The sequence below is a fragment of the Ursus americanus genome, chromosome 2 (assembly GCF_024610735.1).
Source record: "Ursus americanus isolate L20-20 chromosome 2, mUrsAme1.1.p, whole genome shotgun sequence".
Lineage (NCBI taxonomy): Eukaryota > Metazoa > Chordata > Mammalia > Carnivora > Ursidae > Ursus > Ursus americanus.
The window spans coordinates 69,956,824-69,979,624 of record NC_142128.1 but is presented as its reverse complement, the minus strand read 5'-3'; the positions used below and the strand labels follow the sequence as shown (position 1 = coordinate 69,979,624).

Sequence of the window (22,801 nt, the reverse complement as noted above, 5' to 3'; positions counted from 1 at the left end):
TCTTTAAAAAAAAAATCTCCAGGAATAATACCTGGGTAGATGTCCTTGATAAAAATTCTGGAGTTGCTTGCTAGCTTTGTCACTGCTACATTAAGAACCAATGTTTTGGGGGCGCCTGGGTGGCACAGCGGTTAAGCGTCTGCCTTCGGCTCAGGGCGTGATCCCGGCATTACGTGATCGAGCCCCACGTCAGGCTCTGCCCCTATGAGCCTGCTTCTTCCTCTCCCACTCCCCCTGCTTGTGTTCCCTCTCTCGCTGGCTGTCTCTATCTCTGTCAAATAAATAAATAAAATCTTTAAAAAAAAAAAAAGAACCAATGTTTTGGGTGTTATATGTAAGTGATGAATCACTAAATTCTACTCCTGAGACCAAAAAAAAAAAAAAAAAAGAAGTAAAAACCTCGGCTTCATTGCATAACAGGTAAGATTTTATTAGCACATGTCTCTGAAACTGTACTTAGTATCTCTCTCCCCAACACCAACTTCGGACTTCTGGAGGCAGGGAATTTTGTTTGACTCTTCTTCCTCTTGCAATGACTGACGGATAAGTGGTACCTTCTCAGTGTTAGTGGGTTGGATGGATGCTTGTATGCAAGAATAATAAACACCATTCACCTTACTCCTCATTTCCTCCATTGTTTTGTAGCCCAAATCCAGCTTGCTCGCCTGGAAGATACAGGCATACCTCAGAGACACCGCAGTTTGGGTCTAGAGCCCTGCAATAAAGCAAATATTACAAATAAAGTGAGTCAAATATATATTTTTTGCTTCCAACATGTAAAAGCCATGTGCACCCCATACGGTGCTCTATTAATTAGGCAACAGCCTTATGTCTAAAAAATGTACAGCCTTGATTAAAAAACACTTAACTAAACAGTGTTCACCGTTGGCTGAGCTTTTGGACAGTCATCATGTTTTCGGTGGTGGGGGGTCTCACCTCAGTGTGGATGGCTGCTGACTGATCTGGGTGGGGGCTGCTGAAGGTGGGGTGGCTGTGGCAATTTCTTAAAATAAGACAATAAAGTCTGCCACGTGGTTCGACTCCGCCACTCATGATGATTTCTCTGTGTAGCATGTGAGGCTGTTTGACTGCATTTCCCCCCCAGTAACACTTCTTTCAAAACTGGAGTCCATCCCCTCAAGCCCCGTTGCTGCTTTCTCAACTAAGTCCATGTAAATTCTAAATCGTTTGCTGTCATTTCAACAATCTTCAGGGCATCTTCACCAGGAGTAGATTCCATCTCAAAAAACTACTTTCTTTGCTCATTCTTAAGAAACAACCCCTCATCCGTTCATGTCTTATCGTGACATCAGAACAATTCAGTCACATCTTCCGGCTCCACTGCTAATTCCAGTTCTCGTGCTAATTTTCACATCTGCAGTTACTTCTCCCACTGAAGTCCAGAACCTTCAATTTGTAAAAAACACAATACCTGCAAAACACAACCAAGCAAAGGACAGTAAGACGAAGTGTGCCTGTAGTCATGTTAGGCAGCTAGAGCTGTAACCTGACCAAAAAAGAAAACGACTTTAGAAATTGAAATAATTCTAGTAGGTAGATTTTCTGCATGGAAATGACAACGAGGCATAAAGATATGGAGTGGCTTCATGCACAAGATATTTCTAAAATGCAAACCAAACTTTCCCGTAGCTTTTTATCCATACCAGGCACTAGTCCAATAATGTCAGGCTTTTGGCCATCATCTTTAATTAATTCAACTCTACATTGAATTCAATATTCTTCAATAACTCCCTTTTCCAAAAATGCATTTGAGGTATTGACGTTAACATTTTATTAATAGCTCTGCACTATTTGCACTCCGTATAATATTAATATCAAGGATCCAAAAATAAAATGAACTGGAACTCAATTTTTCCTAGGCACACTTCGACCCTATTTGCCAAATAAATACAGTCCATACATATGTGTATCTATGTGGCCACTAATTTATCCAACAACCCAGATTTTTATCAAGTGCTCAGTAGCTATCAGATACCGTGGAATTGATATATTCGGGGACCCGGGAGGTGTTTGTAAAAATGACCACAAATACCTCTCCTACGTCCATACCCTTGCAGTGCGATATCACACTTGCCATCAAAAGGTAAAATCTATGTCCCCAGCCCTTGCGTCGGAGTTGTTCCTGTGACTTCTGGGAAAAAAATGTGATGCAAGCAGTGGCTTTCATTCCCGTGTAAGGGTTTCCTCTCCTGCTGGATTTGGGGCCCTCACACCACCCTGTGGATGCGCCTGAGCTCATCTGCGGGAGAAGAAACATGGAGACACACCCAGCTCCCTGGCCAACCGCCAGACAAATCAGCAGGGCCTTCCTGCTTCTTTGGCCACCATCTCAGCCATCGGCGGCCTCTAGACATGCGGCGAGGCCAGAAGAAATCAGCTGAGCTGCCCAGACCAGAATCGCCTGACCACAGAATCACGAACTAAACATATGGTGGTTTTAAGCCACTAAATTGGGGGTGGGGAAGCTTTATTAGCAAAAGCTAACTGACTAAAACAGGCAATAGTTTTCCAGTTCAAAACACTATCGTCTAACGAATTCTTATTCAGGGACTTTCGCGAGACATTCTTATAAAGTCAAATCTGCAAAGCCTCAGTTCTCTTTGCCTTGTATGACAGAACCATTATTGGAGGTCCAGAAAGTGCGCTGAGGCTTGGGGGAAACACCAGTTTATTCAGCAAACGTTTACTGAGCGTCTATGGAGCCTCTGGGAAGACAAAGACGATTAAATAACTCAGCCTCTGCTCCCAAAATTCTTACTCAAGGAAATGGAAAAATACAATAGTAATCAGAGGATAAGACTAAAATCTGATAATAATCTCTGTGAAGGAGTCAGGCATGCTAGAGGCGGTGGGGAGGGTGAGTGAAGAGAAGGGATCGAAGGCCTTCTGCTCCTACCACCAAAGCCAGATCTTGAGAGATAAAAGGAATCAGCCAGGAGAAGTGGGGGATGGGAGTTGACAGGGTCAAGGAGAAAGGACGGAGCCAGGATCCCATTCGTTATGACTTCAAGTAATTCCCTGGAATTGGAATCCAGAGCACAAAAATGGGAAAGCAGCAGACAAGAGTGGTGCTGAAGAGGGAAGGGTGATGGCAACCCATGCAGTGAGAGGTCATGCTAAGAAATTTGAGTTTTATTTTGAAGGTAAAGGGGAGCCACTGAAAATTTTTAAGGTGGGGAGATGACATGGTAAGTTTGCTCAACTTGCCAGGAACGAGAACAGCAAGAGGGAAGTCAACGGGAGGCAGGGAGACCAAGGAGTAAGTTGCACTAAATGTCTTGAAGTCATCTCTGTGTGGTTAGGAGGATACAGTGATCAGCATTGAATTCGTGCATCAAACCAGGGTGGGGTGATTAGGGATAGGTAAGAGAAGATAACTGTCAAGGGTGGATTAGGGATTTACTAATGCAATGGGGGAACTGGTTTGAAGATAAGGGTTGGAAGCTGAGCTGGTTTTTTTTTTCTTAAGGTTTTTTATTTGCGAGAGAGAGGGCATGCCTACATGTGTGCCAGTGGGGAGAGGGGCAGAGCGAGAGAACCTTAAAGCAGACTCCCTGCTGGGCATGGAGCCCCATGGGACAATCGATCCCATGACCCACGAGATCATGACCTGAGTCAAAACCAAGAGACATCAACTAACTGAGCCACCCAGGCGCCCCAGAAACTGAGTTTTGACATATTGAGTCTGGGGCATCCGTGGGAACCCCGAATGGAAATGTGCACCAGGAATGTGCTGCTCGGGAGCTCAGCAGAGACCTGGGGGCTGAAGGTTCAGACTTCAGGTGATGGACGTAGAAACATTCCCCAAGAACCTTTGGGGCTATGCCCTCGGGAAAGTAATTTTCCTCTCTGGTTTCCCTGTCTGTGAAATGAAGATATTAGTCATTATGGGACACGGTTGTGGTGAAAATTACACGTCATAATGTTAAACGCAATGCTTGGTACATGATAGGCATTCGACACATGCTTATTGGGAATGAGAATCAAGAGGGAAATGTATTCAGGGAGGAAAGGCCCAGGAGGGGTGGGGCTGCGGGGAACTCCAGTATTTAAGACACAGGCTTAGGAGCAAAGGGTACTGAAAGAAAAAAATAAGCAGAAGAAAGTAAGATAACCATTCAGAAAGCTGCTTACTAACAAAAGCCTACTATCTTCCAAAGAAGGTCATACACATTGACCAATAATTCCTCCTCTGTGTATCTATCCTAAGGAAATAATAATTTTTTTAAAAAATTAAGAACAATAAGAGGCGCCTGGGTGGCTCACTCGGTTAAGCGTCTGCCTTCGAGTCAGGTCATGATCCCAGGTTCCTGGGATGGAGCTCTGCATCCGGCTCCCTGCCTATGGGGCGTCTGCTTCTCCCTCTCCCACTGACCCTTCGCTCCTGCTCTCTCTCTCTCTCAAATAAATAAATAAAATCTTTTAAAAAATTAAGAACAATATTTGTATGAAATGTTTATTATGCTTTAAATGAACATAAACATGGAGAAGAGTTATAAAAACTGGTAAATTTACAGGACTTATTTTATAACAAGGGTGGTGGGTCTGAGTTGGGACAGTGATGATGAATGAGGATGTGCAGAAACTAGAATAAAACATACCAACAGTTAGCAGAGATCAAGTTCTATGAGAATTTCTGATTTTTGTTATTCCTTAATTCATTACAGTGAGTATGTATTAATCATACCCCAAAACCCTTACCTAAAAAAAATAACTAAATAAAAGGAATTACAGATATTTTACTGAGGGGAGGAGGGGCGGGAGAATCCTCACCTTGCTTGCAATGTCACTCAAAATACGACCTCTGCCTTTCTGTGATTGTTTCTAATGATTCTGATGATTCCTCGTCATGTAACCTTCCTCCTGCCAAACTCAGCTTGTCGGATTGTTTGAGTTTTCCTACTTCCTACCCTCCTTCCCTTTCTCAGACTTTTCTGTCTGCTGGAATGCTGCCTCCCAGAGACTAATACCTGACCTCTAACTAGACAGGCCTGTCTATCAAAACATACCTATCCTACCAACCCCACCGGCCCCTCTGACCCACCTGGATCTTATCTCTAATCTCTCTTTCTAGTCAGTGACTATGGCTTTGTGCTTCCTTCAAGGCATTACTATTTCATTTCATGCCCAAAATACTCACCCTAAGGTCATTCTATGGACAAACTTGGTGGGGGATGGAGGGAGATCTCCAAATACTCTAAAATCATTGCAAAACTGCTTGTGTGTGTGTGCACATACGTGCTTTTTTTTTTTTTGAGAGAGAGAAGACTCATAACTTCCATCAGATATTCAAACTTTCCATCAGCCAAAAGACAGTAAGAAACACCATTCAATTCTCACTTGGTTCTTTTGTCCCACCGGCTGGAGGAACCTCCAGGATTTATCCAGCTTGCTGCTTCCTCGGTGCCTGGAAAAGAGCCTTGCACAAAACAGGCATTTGGTTGTTGAATTCAACTGAAAGCAGTCAACCCGGATGTTGGCATCTACCAAGTGGAAAGGGGAGAGTTTTAAAAAGAAAGGAGAAAACAAAAAACAGAAAACAAACCCTTACCTCCTCCAACGTAAAGATTCTATCACAGCCCACGTAAGAGCAAAAGTGAAAGTGAAATCATTGTATTTTCTTTAAGACCGAGGGCCCAGCCTGCCAGCAAGGCTAGGATTAGGGGATCAGACGAGGTCGTGCACAGTCCTCAGTCTGCCCCTGACTCACTTCTATTTTGAGTCATAATTCTCTCAAACTCACTATACCTCATTTCCTATTTATGCAACTCGGGAAAACAGTTCTTGCCCCTTATGTACCCAATGAGGAGGTCGTCAGGAAAACAGATGACACACAGAATGCTTTCTGAACTCTTCATTCGCAGTCTCCACAAATCTTTTCATCAGCGAGCCTGTGGCCGCCAAGGCCCGCTCAGCTGTAGTGCTTGTTTTGATGTCCCGATGCTTTCTTTCAGGTCTAAAATATTTCCAAATGTGCCCAAGTTTAACTTCGACGGTAAGAAAAACCTTGGGCTGGAATGCGCTCTGACCACACTCCAGAGCAGCATTTCTCAATTTTTAACCCATATTCCCATTTGATAAGCATTAGAAATCTCGCTCCCTCTTTAAACTTTGTATCATGAAAACAAGGGTTGACTCCCCCCCGCCCCCGTTTTCAAAGTCCACACTTCTATAATAAATACGACCAGCAATAAAAAGGAATGAACCATTGATTTGTAACAGCACGGATGAACCCCAAAAGCGTGACGCTGAATGAAAGAAGCTAGATCGAAAAGAGTACGTCGTGTATGATTCTATTCACATGAAAGTCTGGAAAAGCCCATGACTCTCCATGACAGATGAGCAGGGGGGTGGGGGCAGGGCAGGAGGGGCTCTAGCAAACTTTAAGGCGAAGGGGTGACAGAGATATTCCCTCTCTTGCCTGTGACGTTTTCACAACGTATGCACACGTCAAAACGTACCACATATCTGCATTTATTGTATGTGAAGGATACACCACGAAATTCCAGTTTTGCAAACTGTATTATACCACGGAATTCTTTTCAAGGACCTTGAATCTTGTCCACCCTGTCCCCCAAAAAACTGTTCCCAAAGTGAGCTTACCGACCATGCAGACTGTCGCTGATTCATTCTTGAACCCCCAGGGCTCAGCACAGCAAGGAAGCTTTTCACACTCGGTACTCCTTGCTTCCACAGAGGCCTGGTGGCTTCGGGGTCCCGTGCTCGTTCAGGTCCCTCCCGGCAAGTGACCTCCTGCTTCTCTCTCCTCCTCTTCAGGCTTCATTCCAGATGCAGCTCAGGAATCTCCGAAGCGGAGTCAATCCCCTCCTTGGGTTCCTGTAGCTGCTGGGTGTATCTCTAGCTGCCATTCACCACCTTGGACTGATGTTTATCTGTTTAGGCTTCGCAGCTCCCCCCGAAACTGTACAGTTAACGGGGTTCTCAACGATGTTTGGTACCTCGGCCACCTTTGGCAGCCTTGTGAATCCTTCTCAGAATAAGGTAAGATACGCAGGCATATGCCGTCCACGATATGAAATACGGGCGGCCAACCAGCAAAACCTGTATTTGATGGAAGAACACATGTGCCTTTTTACTGGGGTGTGAAATGACGATATCCAGTGGCAGGCCGAACAACGGCCGTTATTTCAAAGTACTGACATGTAGACGCAATATTTCAAGAGAGCGGCACACAGCTGTGATAGGAGATACAATATGAAAATACGCGTGCGCCTGGTGACAGTCGCAGGTGCGGCTGATACCTCTGTGCTTCCCATCACCATTTCTAAGGGAAATGCTGCGTGGCGGTTAGAGGTTACTGAAAATGTGATCTTTTCTCCATTCAAGTTCCCAAAGCCCCTGAATTCCACCCAAGGACACGGATCCATGGACACCTGGAAAGAACGGCTCTTTAGCGAGGCTGGGGGCCATTTATCTTTGTGTTCTCAGTGCTCTTATCACACGGGGGTGGGGTAACAGCCACGAAACACGGTAATGATCACAATGGCAATATTAAGTATGAGATCAAAAACAGAGATAATTTCTCCCGCTAATACCTGTTACCATTACGACTAGTAGGTTTCCACCAAACTATATCCTGGAAAATCGTTCACTGAGTGCCAGGGAATTTCAGGTACATCTACCTGGAATCACATGGGCCTTTGGCCCCCTTCTAACAGATTCCTCAGTTCTCCAAGCATTAACATTAAGCCATCTAAAGAGAATATATAAAGATCAAGGAGGTTTAGAGCAGAAAGTCAGCCCCCACCCCCCACCATGACCTCACTGTGTCCGTGTCCGCTGTGACCTTCACAGGGACGGTGTCGCTCTAGATACATGAGGAATGTAAGAAATTCTCTTGGCTCAGTCTTTTTCTTCCCTTTGCAGCAGCAAATAATGCAAGATGCATTGTCCCCACCTTGCCTCTCTCTTAATATTACTAAATACTTCCTTTCTTCTCTTTTTACTGTTGCAGTTATTGCTGCGAGCATTTCGTAAGGGTGTAAAAATAATGAAACAGGTTCAAGTGAACTGGTGAGACAATGAAGCGCCCAGTGGGGAAAAACCCTGTTCACTGTGAATTTTCACCTGACCCTCTTGGGTCTGATGCCACATATTCCACCATGAATTCTGGGGCCCAGCTGGTGCACGCCGGCTTAGGCCATACACAGAAAAGGAAAAGGCATCTCCTCGCCTCCCACCCTGTGACCCATTTCCTCCAGCATTGAAGGAGGATAGGTTTCTTAACTTCAGCAGAGTTCACAGGAATGAAGGTGAGTTAAACATTCTTACCTTAAAACCTCTTTTTTCACTCCCACCCAAGATATTTGGAAGCCACTCTTTTCCCAAATCAGTCAAATTCAAAAGAATATTGAGCAAGCCTGTCGATCCACACCCACCCCCTACCCCTTCGAGGCCTAAACACCTGCAACATTAGACATGAGATAAGTGGTTTAGGACACCGAGTATCTCAAGATAGGGGCTCGCGGCCTGAGCGAGGACTTGGTGAGGTCCCACAGAGCCACCAAGTGAGGACATGCCCAGCTCGCTGCAGGAGGGAGGCACCACGCTGAGGTAAGCCAGGAGCCGTCCCCTGGCCTCCTGGGGCCTCAGCCACAGTGGCCTGATGTGCAGGACACTCTCTCCAGTCTTAACTCTCTGACTCCCCAGCTTCTTACCTTTTGTCCCCAAACATGCCCCAACTGATTGCATTTTAGAGTAGTAACAAGCACCTTTACACCACTTCTCCCCAGAGTTAGCAAACCGCTGCCCCATTATCTCTGTGTTCCCACCAAGAGCAGTCCGCAGTCGTGTCCTCACTTCCTCCCTCTTGCTCTCTCCCTTCTCTAGCCTCCCTCAACTCTGCTTCCAGCCACCAGCCTCCGTGCTGCACTGCAGTTCCTTTATTCAAAAGGAGGGTGCCAAAGTCAATGACCTCATAATCGCCAGCTGGATCCAGCGGATGGCTCTGCGTCCTTCACTGGCCCAATCCAGGCGATGCCTGCCACTCCTTCCACCTGGAAACAGTCCTCTCTGTTCTCCTCCTACCTCTTAGTTTTGCCTCCATTTTTCCTTAAATGTTGGTGTTCCTAATTTCTCTCCTGTAGTCCTGTTGTCTTAAGCTAACCATTCTCCTTAGCAGATCTCATGGACCGGGCTGAAACTTTTTTGCTCATGAATCCCCTAAAATAAAATCTAAATACCCCTGTGCAAGGTCCAATTTGACATTCAAATTTTAACCCAAGTTCAAAAGGTTGCAAAGAATGCGGTTCATGGTGTTCTGTGTACACACGGCATCTTCAGTAACCGAAATGGCGCGTCATTCCTTTTCCTGCTTTAAGTCCTATTTCCATTCCATTTGCCCCACACAGATGTTTTTATTAGCTTTGCTGAAGTATCAATCACATATCATACAATCCAGCCACTGAAAGTGTACAATTTAATGGTTTTTGGCATAGTCACAGAGTTGTGCAATCATCACCACAATGCATTTTAAAACATTTTCATCACCCCGAAAAGAAACCTCATACCGATTGGCAATCACCCCCCATTCCCCGCTGCCCTACCGCAGCCCTAAGCAACCACTCATCGACTTTGTCTATAGGTTTGCTCGCTCTGGGCATTTCATACAAATGGACTCATACAATATGTGGTCTTTTGTGACTGGCTTCCTTCACTTAGCATAATGTTTTCAGGGTTCATTCATGTTGCAGCACGCGCCAGTACCCATTCCTTTTTATTATCCAGTAATATTCCCTTATCTGGATATGCTACCTTCTGTTTATTCATCAGGTGGTGGACATCTGGGCTGTTTCTCTTCATGGCTATGATGAACGAGGCTGCTATAAACATTCACATATAAATTTGTGTTACCCACAGATTTTAAACCCGATTTTTTATGTTTCTTCTTTTTCTTTCTTTTTTTTTTTAAAGATTCATTTATTTATTTATGGGAGAGAGAGACAGCATGCCAGTGAGTGGGGGGAGGGGCAGAGAGAGACAATATCAAAGCAGGCTCTGTTGTGCCGGGCTCAATCCCACCACCCATGCGATCATGACCTGAGCCAAAAGCAAGAGTCAGAAGCCCAACCGACTGAGCCACCCAGCTGCCCCTATATCTGTGTTTCAAAGTTTTTCATCAATAAACTTTTCATGTATCTCATCACAAGCTACATACATATATTAAAAATTAAATAAAAAATTGAGAAATAAAAATGAAAATAAAGTTTCTGTGACCATAATTCACCATATACACAAAAATTCTGGACTGAGTAATAAATTCCAATTATTAGTAGTACAAAATTAATCAGAGCACCAGAAGTATATCACAAAATTTGACAATTCTTACACACAAAAAGTAAAATTTTATTGGAAAGATTTCCCTTGATAGAGATGAACTGGGTTTATTTTCCAATTATTAGTTCATGGGTCTGCGGAAGCCTTCTTATTACACTGAGACAGTTTGGTATAATTACGTCTCACTACCTTCCCTCTCACTGAGGCAGTCACTGAGAAACGCTGTAAAATACACAAGCGGAGGAATGGAAGTGTTCTACTTACAGCAGTGTTACTCGAATCTTTGACGTCCAGGCAAGCCAGAGCCCCACAATTACTTTGTAATCTATCATCAAAAATTATATTTAGGTCCCCTCCAGAAGAGTTGAAAACGAACAGCTCGAACCACCTGATTTGTAAAAGGAAGCGCCGCCCCCCTCCATAGTCACTCACTTTCTTACACCTGCATCAGTGTTGAGAACGGCCCCTTTGTTTGAAGCCCAGGTTTTTACACACTCCCCAAACCTCATAGCAAGATGCTGGAAAGGCAAGAGATGTGCCTTTTCCCTGGGAAGTGGGAGGCTGACTTGTTCTCAGGGGGATTAGTTTCAGAAAAGGGTATATAGATGAACGATGAACACCTGAAAATTGCTTCCCTCACCCAGATTGTGATTTCCTTTCCCTCAACGGCGTTGCTCTCAACTCCCCAGCTCCAGCTCAGCCTCCCGGAGCCCTAGACCCTCAGCCTGCAATGCACTGCCCGGCCAGCCCTCAGGTCCCTCAAGAGTCCCATAGACAGGGGCGCCTGGGTGGCACAGCGGTTAAGCGTCTGCCTTCGGCTCAGGGCGTGATCCTGGCGTTATGGGATCGAGCCCCACATCAGGCTCTTCCGCTATGAGCCTGCTTCTTCCTCTCGCACTCCCCCTGCTTGTGTTCCCTCTCTCACTGGCTGTCTCTATCTCTGTCGAATGAATAAATAAAATCTTTAAAAAAAAAAAAAAAAGAGTCCCATAGACAGCTCGTCTCCAAGTCTGTCTTCCTCTCCGTATTCCCAGGCACCCTCACCCGCTCCGCTCCCCGCACTGCCACTAGATCAGGATACTACGATATGCTACTATGATCAAGTCACTGCCCTTCTTGAAATCCTTCATGGGCGCCCCAGATCCACCTTGAACTTTTGCATGTCAAGCCTCTCCTCCAAGAGACGAAGTGAAGCCAGACCTTCTCCAAAGAAACAGACGCAAGCTCTCAAGCCTTTGACCTTCTAACACCCAGTTAAGAAGGGCCAGGCCTCCAGGAAACAGGACAGGTTAGTAGTTAAAAGGATGGACTCTGGAATGGGACTGCCTGGGTCAAAGGCAGTTACTCCAGGGGTAACCTCGGGTGAAATCTTTGACCTCTCTGAGCCAGTTTCTTCATCTTCACAGGATAGTAATACTGTCTTTCTTTAAGGTTGGGTATAAAGATGGAATGATGAGATGCATGCCATGTGCTTAGCGCAGCGCCTGATACATGCTAAATCAGAGGAAGGCCTCAATGAATCCCTAGCCACCATCATCACAAAATAAACCACCAGTCTTAATTTGAGAGTCCAAGTCCATTACAAGTTGCGGAAGCCCATTTTCCAGCCTCACCTGTAGTCTCTCCCAAACTCCTCCCCCACAAATTCCCCATGCCACACACTTGAGCTCCTCGCCCTCACTCCCAAATCAGGTTTTCACAGCCCTGGGTCTTTGCTCTCACCCTTTCCCTCAGCTAGAATTCTTTCCTTACCATCTGCATGGTGAATGCCACATTCCAAAGGGCCTCCCTAGTTGCCTTGTCTCAAGTCTCTATCGCTGATCCCTCCTCTTCTTCCAGAACTCTCCATGTTGGAGTGCCTCAAAGCTCAGTCCTTGGACCCCTCCTCTTCTCTATCAACGCTCCCTTTAGGATCTCCCTAAGTCACCGGGCTTTCAATATGTACATGCCGATCATTTCCAAATATGTGTCAGGAGATCATAGCTCTCCTTCCACTTGTTGACCTCCACTTGGAGATCAAGTGAACATCTCAACACGGACAAATATGAAGTCTTAGTCTTCCCCCTAAATCTGTTCCATCTGCATGTCCTTCCCCATGCCATTGGTTCTACCATCAAAATATATCCAGAATCTGATCACTTCTTATCCCCTCTACCGTCACGAACTCTGGTCAGAGCCATTGCCCTCTCTTGTCTGGATTACCGCAAGGGCTACTGACTGGTTTCCCTGCTTCCAACTTGCCCCTACATGTCTACTCTCAGGATGGCAATCAGAATGATCTTTTCAAAACCTGTCACATCATGTCCTCCTCTGCTCAAAACCGTATTTCTCTCATAGTAAAACTCAAAGTCCTTAAGATAATACCAAACAGTCTGACTCCCTTACTTCTCTGACCTCACCTTTAAAAAAAAAAAAAAAAAGATGTATTTATTTATTTGAAAGAGAGCGCCGGAGCAGGGAAAGTGGCAGAGGGAGGGAATGTCCAAGCAGACTCCCGCTGGGCGCAGAGCCCGACCAGGGGTTCAGTCCCATGACTCGGAGATCATGGCCTGAGCCGAAATCAAGAGGCGGATGCTTAACGGACGGAGCCACCCAGGCGCCCCTCTGACTGCACCTTCTCTTACTCCCCCCTCCTCACTCCTTTCCACCCACCCTACTCCTTTGTATTCCGAAATCTTGCCAGCAGGCAATTTTCTGTTTGCCTTAGCTATTTTCTCTACCCAGAAACCTCTGCCAGCAAGATCCGCACCTGGCTAACTCACTCGGCAGCTTCAAATCTATGCTCATATCTCATCTTCTCCATGAGAATTGCCCTGACCTGAGCCGAGGCTCAGACACAAGCCGCCTGACCCCAGAGCCTCCCTACACCTCTGCCTGGTCTCCCGGGATACTCCGTCTCAGAACTAGCTGTACCTGGGCCTCTGAGGAAGTGAACATAGAAAAATTCACTTTGCGGAGTCGCTCCTCCAGTCCCATGCTGGGTCCTGTGAAGAAAAGGAGGCCTCCTGAGTTCATAGGGATCAGATCACTCGCCGCAGATCACCAGGCTCAGAGCCCCGTCTGCCTGATGCCTGCGCTGCACCCATTCTTCAGCCCACCCTGCTGAATGCTAGAGGCTCCCCGTCCTGGCCTGCCCAGCACAGGCCCTCAGGGAGCCACACGAGAGGCAGTAAGCTTCGTTAGGGGTTTTGGTTTGTTCCCTCACCGCCAAGTCACCGCATGCTGCCTACCGATGCAAGCTGGAGACACACACACGGACTGCCACACGGTCCGCACGTACCCCTGTGCGTCTAGGGACAGGCAGCTTGGAGCAGGAGGCTGTACTAAGTTCGAGTCTTGCTCTGAGTCCCACTGGGCTCCGGGGGGCTATCCGCGTCCTTCTGCCCTTTCTTCTCTTTCTCCCACAACCTCCCCCCACCTTAATTGTTCTCTGAGAGAAAACAAGAACTCCGACCGGCCAACCGATGATGTTCTTTCCATATTTAACATTCCTTGCCGGTGAGCAGTCATTTTTATGAGCTAAGAGGCACTCTCCACAGGGACAGCAGGGCATTAGAATCCTTCTCCCGGGCTCAAATTCTCCCTCGGCCACTGACTGGGAGTGCAATGGGAATGATGTAGCCTCTAAGTTTTAGTATACTCCGCTCTAAGCTGTTAAAAATAAAAGTTCTTCCTTTCTAGGTGACTCAGCGATGGAGGGACTTAGCACAGAGGAAGGGAACGCTGAGAGGTCAGTATTTTGCTGTTTCCCCACAGGTGCTGGTTTGGGGACACTGGTCCCCACTGCTCCATCCGCAAAGGGCTCAAGCTACCGATCCCCACTCATGACTCAAAACACTCCGGAGGACAGTCGTCTTAACTGGTTCTATAGTCAATGTCCATCTGGTGAAATGACCTTAGGATGTTTGTTAATACCGGTAAACAGAAATTTCTGACTTCCTTGTTGAAGGAATGCTTGCATTCTCTTCAGTCCCAAATACTTACTTTAAAGGGAACCACTTTTATATTATAAAAATAAAATAGCAACTCTAAATACAAATTATTCCAAGTTTTATCTTTATCTATAATCCACATTCCCAGCAAGACTTCTATAAACTTTCTTTCTGATTGTAAGGAAACTCTAGCTTCCTGCCACTTCCCCTATTAATACAGTTGCAGTAACATCTCCTCACTGTCTATTCATAAACGACATGATCAAATAGGAAAACAGACTTCCTAAAAGTTCAACTAAAGTTAGACATCAGCTCTCGATATCTAGTTCATTACTGTTAGGTTTTTATTATGAATTCTTTAAAAGAAAGTTAATTCAAGAAGCTTAATCATGCAAAACTTCATAATAAAGGCAGTGACCTTTTTTTTTTCTTTTTTCTAAACATTGTAAGACAACTGCTTTACCATGTATATTCATTTTCACTTTCTAGGAACAGGAAGAAATATTTAAAGAATTTCACCAACAAATTATCAAACAGAAAGAGGATTTACCAGACTATTAGAAATCTCTGAAAACAAGTTTAAAAGTTAATAAGTTACAACGTATTTATGCATTACCCCCTTTCCAGTCTTCTTATTCGTATTTAAATAACAACATACCAGCTCGCTGCTCACAGTTTGATTTTCTGCAGTACTTTTCCAAGGTGCAAAATGTTTGACGCTGCAAAGACGAGGTGGTGACTTAGCACATTCAAACTGCAGATCTCAGGTTTAGAGGGTGGATGTGTTCCTCTCGTCTTGCAAGTACTGCAGAGAAGACGACACCAGGATGGAATTTTCTTTTCTTTTTTTTAAGGTTTGAAAGGTAGACGATTCTAAACATATGCCTCTCTATCCAATGAATGAATGAATGAACTAACAAATATAAAATAAAGAGAAGTAAAATTGGCAGAAAAACAATTCTGATTGCTAAAGAGATTGTTGTACTTAACACATTAGCATTTAAATTGCCCCAGTAGGACATGGGGGAAATACCTCACTGATGCTAAGAAGGTGGGGAAGCTGGTAAAGTTTGCACCTTTTTTTTCTCCTATTGTTTAACTGGAGCCAGTTTTTCCACCGGCAGGATGAACAGACCACGGTGAAGGTGAAAGAGACATTAAGAAAGCTGATAGTTCACACATTTTTTAAATTATAAAGACGATAAAGCTGAGAAATTGAGAATTTTGAGCACTCTGCTTTTCTAGTGTCATATATATTAGTAGTTCCCAAAACTTGCAGATTATCAAACCACAAGGGGAGGTTTTTATAAATGTAGATTTGCAGTCCCCTTCCTGCCCCCAATTATGATTCAGTAGGTGTGTGGGGTGGGGCCCAGGAATCTGTAAAAACACTCACCCAAGCGATTCCTTTGCATGGCTAGGTTTGGGCAGACAAAACAGACAAACAAGGTGCAGGGCAACAAATGGTGAATCACACCTCCCCCAGCCCAACTGTAAATTGTATGGGCGAAAAGTCAAAGGTTGCCTTAAAATTGAGGAGACTGCATCTTCGTACGCTAAAGCTGTTCGTAAATGTTAGTAATATTCTAAATTCTCTTAACTTTTAAAATTCCCAATGAAATCCTAACTTTAAAAAGTTATTTTAGGACATGACCTTGCCTCCCAGTTCCTGTTTATAGTGATGAGCTGCACATATCTTTACGCCTGACACAAAGACTCCTTCGCCAGACCTCGTGCTTGCTGAATTCCTTCAGCTCGCTCACATAATCTTCACAGCAGCCCCGACAAGTAGCCGCTACTATCCCTAATTCACAGATGAGGACGCGGAGGCCAGGAGACGTAAATCGTTCTAGGGATAAAGCCAAGCTAGGAATGATGGCTTTTTCTGGTTTGGTTTGGCTGGTTGGTTATTCAGGGGAATTTACACATGAGATTTGTATCTGTTCAAATCTTAAAGAATCTCAGGCCTGGTATAATCTTGGTACATTCAGCCGGCACTGATTGAGTTGGGCATCGTGCCAGGTGCTGGGCAGATACAAAGAGATATGAACAGCTCCCTGCCAGCCAAAGGGCCTCCCTGGCCCTCTCCCAGGGTAGTAGAGAGAAAGAAGGAATAATCTCCATGAGGGTCTTCTGGATTTTGTTCAATTATCTGTCCCATTGTCTCCAGGAGTACATGCTTTGCTGTGTGAACTGTCACATCTGCACTTTTGATTCAGAAATGTGTTCACCCCAGTTATGGGCTCAGAAGGCTCTGCGAGGTGCACTGGTGGGAGGGGCTGTCTGGGGCTCTCTTTGAAAGCCTTCACAGAGGATGTGGCTTATGAGCTCAACGTCGAAGGATAAAAAGACTTCACTAAGCGAAGGGGAGAGAGGGGGTTCTAGGCGCAGAGCAGCATGTGCGGAACCTGCCTGGTCTAGCAGGAGCCCTTGAGGCTAAGCTGCAGCTGAGGGTAGAGGCAACGGAGGCGGGGTGGGGGAAGCTCGGGAAAGACCAAGAAGGCGATTTTATGCTCTGTGAGGAGTTTAGACTTTCAAACATGCAAAAGGAACCACCAGCGTTGTTATTGTTGTTGTTTTTAATTAATTACTTTTTTTATTTGAGAGTGAGGGAGACAAGCAGACGCCCTGCTGAGCAAGGGAGCCCGACAATGTGGGGCTCGATCCCAGGACCCTGAGATCATGACCTGAGTCGAAATCAAGGGTGAGACACCTAACTGACTGAGCCACCCAGGGGCCCCGCGCCAGTGTTTGAATGCAGCCAAGTCGTAGGACTGATTTTGTATCTTTTGTATTTTAGAAAGACAACACTTGCCACAGGTGGAGAAGGAGCTTCCACAGGTGGAAGGCTGTGGTAACATGCTGGAACAGATCCAGTCCAAACTAAAGCCGTGATCCTGAGGTCAAAGGAGGGACCTCACGGCAGAAAGTTCTCAGGTTCAGGCGAGAGCTTTGGAGTGAGGTGGCTGAGTACTGGCTCCAGGCCTCTGGCGGTGGCTCCTGGGCAGGTTTTGGGCTCCACTTGGGTGGGAAGAGAGGGAAGAGTACAGGAGGTCTCCAAGGTCTCTAAGTGGGCGTGGGGAAGGCACACACGTCATCAACCAGGCTAGGGACCCAGAAGAGGAGCTGTGCTTGAAAGAAACAGCCCTGAGTTTGGTTTTAAATATGTTGAGTCTGGGATGCATGCAGGCTTTTCTTTTATTAATAGTTAGCTGGAGATAACAGATTTTAAAAATGGTCAGAACTAGAAGAACAGATTCATGAGTCATTTGAGGTATTTGAAGCCCTGGAAATGGAGTTTCAGGGAACACTAATTTACAGGGCATATTGACGGGAAACCAGAGTAGCAATTATTTTGTTCAACACAGAAGCTGTAGTTGAGGTTTATCAGAAACACGGGGCCATTCAGCAAATACACACTGAGAGCCAACTACAGGCCAGGCACTGCCCTGGAGCCTAAGATTTGAACAAGCAGACCCACCCACCTAGAGCTCGCACTGCCATCAGGGAAACAAGGCAGTCCATCCGACCTGGGAAGACCACGGAGAGAAGTAGGAAGGGTGCAGGGCAGAGGTGCGGAGTGCCTGAGGGAGGCCCACGCTAGCTAGCTCCAGGGGTCAGGAGGCTGCTTCTAAGCCCTTTCTGTGCATTATCCTATGAATCTTTACAATAACCCAATGAGGTAATACGGTTGTTACCCCCCTTAAAAATAAGAAAAGCAAACCATAGAGACGTTAAGTAATTTGCCCGCATAGCCAGTGAGCTGGTAGAGAAGCCCTTGACCCAGGCAATCTAGCTCCAGAGAGAGCCCATCTCTTACCTACGGCATGAATTGCCTCTCACTGTCTGATGCATGCTTGCAGAAAATGAGAGTTAAAGAAGAAAGAAGAGATGAACAGCACAGTGGTTAAGATTGTGTCTGGAAATAGCAAGTGGTTGGTGTTTGCTATATTATTATTTAAAGCATGACAGCTTCACACAAAAGTGGTCAGAAGCCCCAACTTTAAATGTCGCCTCGCTATTTGCTAATTCTATAAGCTGGGGACTAAAAATGACCTCTACGAACCTGTTTTTTTCATCTAGAAAATAAATCTAACACACAACTCAAAGATTCTACTGAAGATAAAGGGATATAACCACATGAAAACCCGTATCACGGTCTCGAGCACATGTTCAGCAGCTGGCGGTGCTGGAGAAAGGTCCCCACTGCACAGAACACACCGTCACATCTTCATAAAAAGATAAAGCTCAGAGTGGGCACAGAATCAAAAACAAGATTGCTGGGGGGGGTGCCTGGCTAGCCAGTCGGTAGAGCACGTGACTCTCAATCTTGGGGTCATGAGTTTGAGCCCCATGTTAGGTGTAAAGATGACTTTTTTAAAAAGTAAAAAAACCCTAAGACTGTTAATGACTATTAATTGTTAATAGCAATAACTAATTGTTATTCTGAGGAAAAACCTGGGTGGAGTAAAAAAAAGTCACTTTTTTATTATTACATTAATTATTAATTATTAAAGAAAATTAATTTTATTTGCCGCTGTGAAAATTAGCTTGGATACATCACTGAAACTCAGTTCATTCCAAAGTGATAGGTTCTCCTGCATTGTGCCTTTTCTCCCTTGACTTGCTTCATTCTCAAATAGAGTGTTGGCGGACGCCTGGCTGGCTCAGTTAGTAGAGCCTGTGATGCTTGATCTCGGGGTTGTAGGTTCGCGCCCCACGTTGGGTGTAGAGATTCTTAAAAAAATAATAAAATCTTAAAATAAAATAAAATATTGCCCCTCACAAGGTAGACACAAAATGACAAATGAAAGCAAATTAGCTCTTGGGAAGAACAGATGCCAAGATCCCGAAGTGCCACATACAGTGTCATAAGAGGCACCACCACTTGCCACGGTGGACCGGAAGGGTCGTGCTCTGCTGGCAGGCTCAGGGATGGTTATAAAAAGAGGATTTGATCATGGCTTTAAAGGACAAACTACAGGGGCACCTGGCTGGCTCAGCTGATCAAGCACGTGACTCTTGATGTCAGGGTCATGAGTTTGAGCCTCATGTTGGGGGTAGAGTTTACTAAATAAATAAATAAATAAATAAATAAATAAATAAATAACAAACTACAGTTGAAGAGAGCACCAGCAAGACTCTTAGAGGCACAGCTCTGCCTGTCTGTGTTTCCTATTGCATTTACCACTCTCCTAGCCCCAACCGCCCAGCCACAAGGGCAGCTCTGCTCTTCAGGACGCCCAGGCCATCCCTGCATAGAGGCAGCTACATTTGCTCCAGCTTAGCAATGCTCCTGGGCTGTGAATGAGCTTCACATTGTGGTCTCAGGAGAAGCCTTCCCTGAGCACCTGCCCTTCCAAGGCCACCACCTGGATACGCCCACATCCCCTGACACCGCCCTCCCCATACAACACCATAGGAAGTCAAATTACCATTCCATTTTACTTTCTTTTTTTTTTTTTTTTTTAAGATTTTGTTCATTTATTTTTCGGGGGCGGGGAGAAACACAAACAGGGGGAGGGACAGAGGGACAGGGAGCCACAGACCGCCCCCCCTACCCCGGGGGGGGGGGGAGCAGGGAGGGGGCTGGATCCCAGGACCTTGGGATCATGACCTGAGCTGAAGGCAGATGCTTAACTGATTGCGCCACCCAGATGCCCCTTTGCTTTCTTTATAGTACCTACAACTATGAAAAATTAGCTTGTTTGTATTTTTACTGGTTTCTTTCTGCCACTCCCCATCCTCAACTAAAAATGGTAAGCTCCATGCATGCCTAGATATTGTCTTTCTTGTTCACTCTTCCATTCTCAGCACCTGGCAGGAAGTAAAGACCTTACTCAATATTTATTGAATCAGTAAAGTAACGCAGAAGTGTGCGATCAAGTTGCTGAGGCAAAAAATAGAAGCCGAATTCGAGAAAATCGTGAGTCGCTCACTTTGGTGTAGCCAGACACATAGAGAGGAGGTTAGACAGGCAGCCTGCAGAGGACCTGGCGACGTATGGCCGGCCACAGTATGGATCGAGTAGATAGTGGAGAGAGCGCTTGGAAAAGAGCTGTCCTTAGGGAAGGATTGTGAATATAATGAACTGAAACAAAGCTAGAAAACCAAGGGAAAACCATTTGTTACCGCTAAAATTGGCAAAAATTACGAAGCCTGATGGGGATGTACAGAATAGAGACAATAGTTAACAATATTGTACTGCGTATTTGAAAGTTGCTTAAAAGATCTTAAGAGTTCTTATCACAAGAAAGAAAGTTGTTTTAAATAAATTTTAAAAAATAAATCTGGGGGCGCCTGGGTGGCTCAGTCGGTTGAGCGTCCAGCTTTGCATCTCAGCTCAGCTCAGGTCTTAATCTTGGGGTCATGGGTTTTTGTTTTTTTTTTTTTTTTTAAAGTCTGAAAAGTGTTGTGAGTATTTGGGGAACAGTTTTCAAACAGCTGCAAATCAATTTGGTGGTATCTCTTCAAAGTGAAATTGGGCATATTTAAAATGTAGCAATTCTGAATCCTGGGTCTAGCCTAAGAAACTAATGCCTATATCTGACATAGGTAAAAATAATGTAAGCATTGTTTATGTTAGTGAAAATTTTAAAACAATCCATATCCACTAATGGACTGACTAATAAAACGTGGTATTATCTGTACCATAAAATACCAGGAAATTAAAAATAATGAGGACGTATGTATAATATATATGTATATATATATATATATATATATATATATATATATATATATGTAAACATCGTCAAAAGAATGTCCAGGAAAGTAAGCAAATCATAGAACAATAGGTATACATGGAACCATTTTTAGATATTTAAACTCATAAAACAATACTACCTATTAATTATTTGTACATGTAAAATATATATAAAATACTTTTAAAGCATATATCAAACTGAACAGGGGCTTTGTGAGGTGAGGATAGAAGGAGAAAATGGAACTGAAATTAGTACTCCAGGACAACTTGACCTTATCTCCAATGTTTTATGTCATTAAAAAAAATGAAACAGGACAAAAATAATAACTGTTCATTTTGGATGATGGGAATCTAGTCCAGTTTTTACTGGGAATCAGATGAGGGATGCTAGACCCAGATGGAAAAACTGAAAGGAATTCAGGACTGGCTATATTGGTAGAGAGTCTAAAGAAGGCTGAAAGGATGAAGAGTTAAAAACTATACACGTTTTTTTAATGATGAAAGGCACCATTAAGAAAACAAACATTGAGGGGCAACTGGGTGGCTCAGTCATTAAGCGTCTGCCTTCGGCTCAGAGCATGATCCCAGGGTCCTGGGATATAGCCCCGCATCGGGCTCCCTACTCCCCTGGGAGCCTGCTTCTTCCTCTCCCACTCCCCCTGCTTGTGTTCCCTCTCTTGCTGGCTGTCTCTCTCTTTCTCTGTCAAATAAATAAATAAAATCTAACAACAACAACAACAAACATTGAGTTCCATCTCTGAAAGGTTTGCTATGTTAATGAGGCATCTAAGTAGCTAAGTGGTGTCCCACAAGAAGACAGAATTCAAAAAGCCCAAGTTGGTGCTGAACAGCTGTCCTGGGAAAGCGAGGAATAAGATGGGTGCTTCAATCAATTGCCTTCAAAACAAACAACTTTTTTAAGGTCTCTAGAGAACTCACTCTGGACGTTTGTTGACAACATGTATAGAAACCCATGCACAGTGCCCCGTACTTGAATATTAGTCTCCCTCTTTGAAAGTCAGGTTACTAAATTTAAATATACATTTCTAGAAAGCCTGGGGGTCTGATCTCTGATAACAATTAAAAACTCCAGTAAAGCAACTTGTTAACAGTTCCCTCTCAATAAGCAACATAGATGAACAGAGCCAAAAAGGACCCAAATTTGCAATACTCAAATAAAAGATTTCAAACATAAAACTCTATTTTGACATCAAACTCTCTACTCTTGCATAAAGATCATCAACTCCCAATTATCAAAAGAATGCACCTACCTTTGTAGGGGCGCCTGGCTGGCTCAGTCAGTGGACCTCGCAGCTCTTGATCTCAGGGTTGTGAGTTCAAGTCCCACCTTGGTATAGAGATTATTTAAAAATAATATCTTAAAGGGGCGCCTGGCTGGCTCAGGTGGTTAAGCGGCTGCCTTCGGCTCAGGTCATGATCTCCAGGTCGTGGGATCAAGCCCCACGTCATCAGGCTCCCTACTCAGCAGGGAGTCTGCTTTTCCCTCTCCTGGTGCCCCTCCCCCTGCTCTTACTCTCCCTCCCTCCCTCTCTCTCAAGTAAATAACATCTTTCAAAAAAAAGAATGCACTTACCTTTATTAAAATGCACCCCCTCTGATATTTCATAATTACATGTTTGTTTAGTGCCTTCCTATCCTTTTATAATGTGTTTTGCAACCTCTGAAAAAGTCAATATAGTCTGGGGCGCCTGGCTGGCTGGGTCAGTGGAGCATGTGACTCTCAGGGTTATGAGTTCGAGCCATGTTGGGTGTAGGGATTTCTTAAAAATAAAATCTTAAAAAAAAAAAAAGTCAATAGTCTTAGCTCTTCTCTAAAGAGGGAAAC

The 22,801-nt window shown here is 44.7% G+C and overlaps 1 long non-coding RNA gene across 1 annotated transcript; it reads right to left on the bottom strand.

The window, feature by feature from the left end:
- Positions 1-405: 405 nt before the first annotated feature.
- LOC123785773 (uncharacterized) lies at positions 406-22,449 on the bottom strand. The gene is made up of 6 exons (XR_006777749.2): positions 22,227-22,449; positions 14,908-15,054; positions 6,625-7,083; positions 5,362-5,504; positions 937-1,432; positions 406-715 (listed from the first exon to the last, which is right to left on the bottom strand). It is a non-coding gene; the product is annotated as an uncharacterized LOC123785773 (long non-coding RNA).
- Between the last annotated feature and the right edge of the window lie 352 nt (positions 22,450-22,801).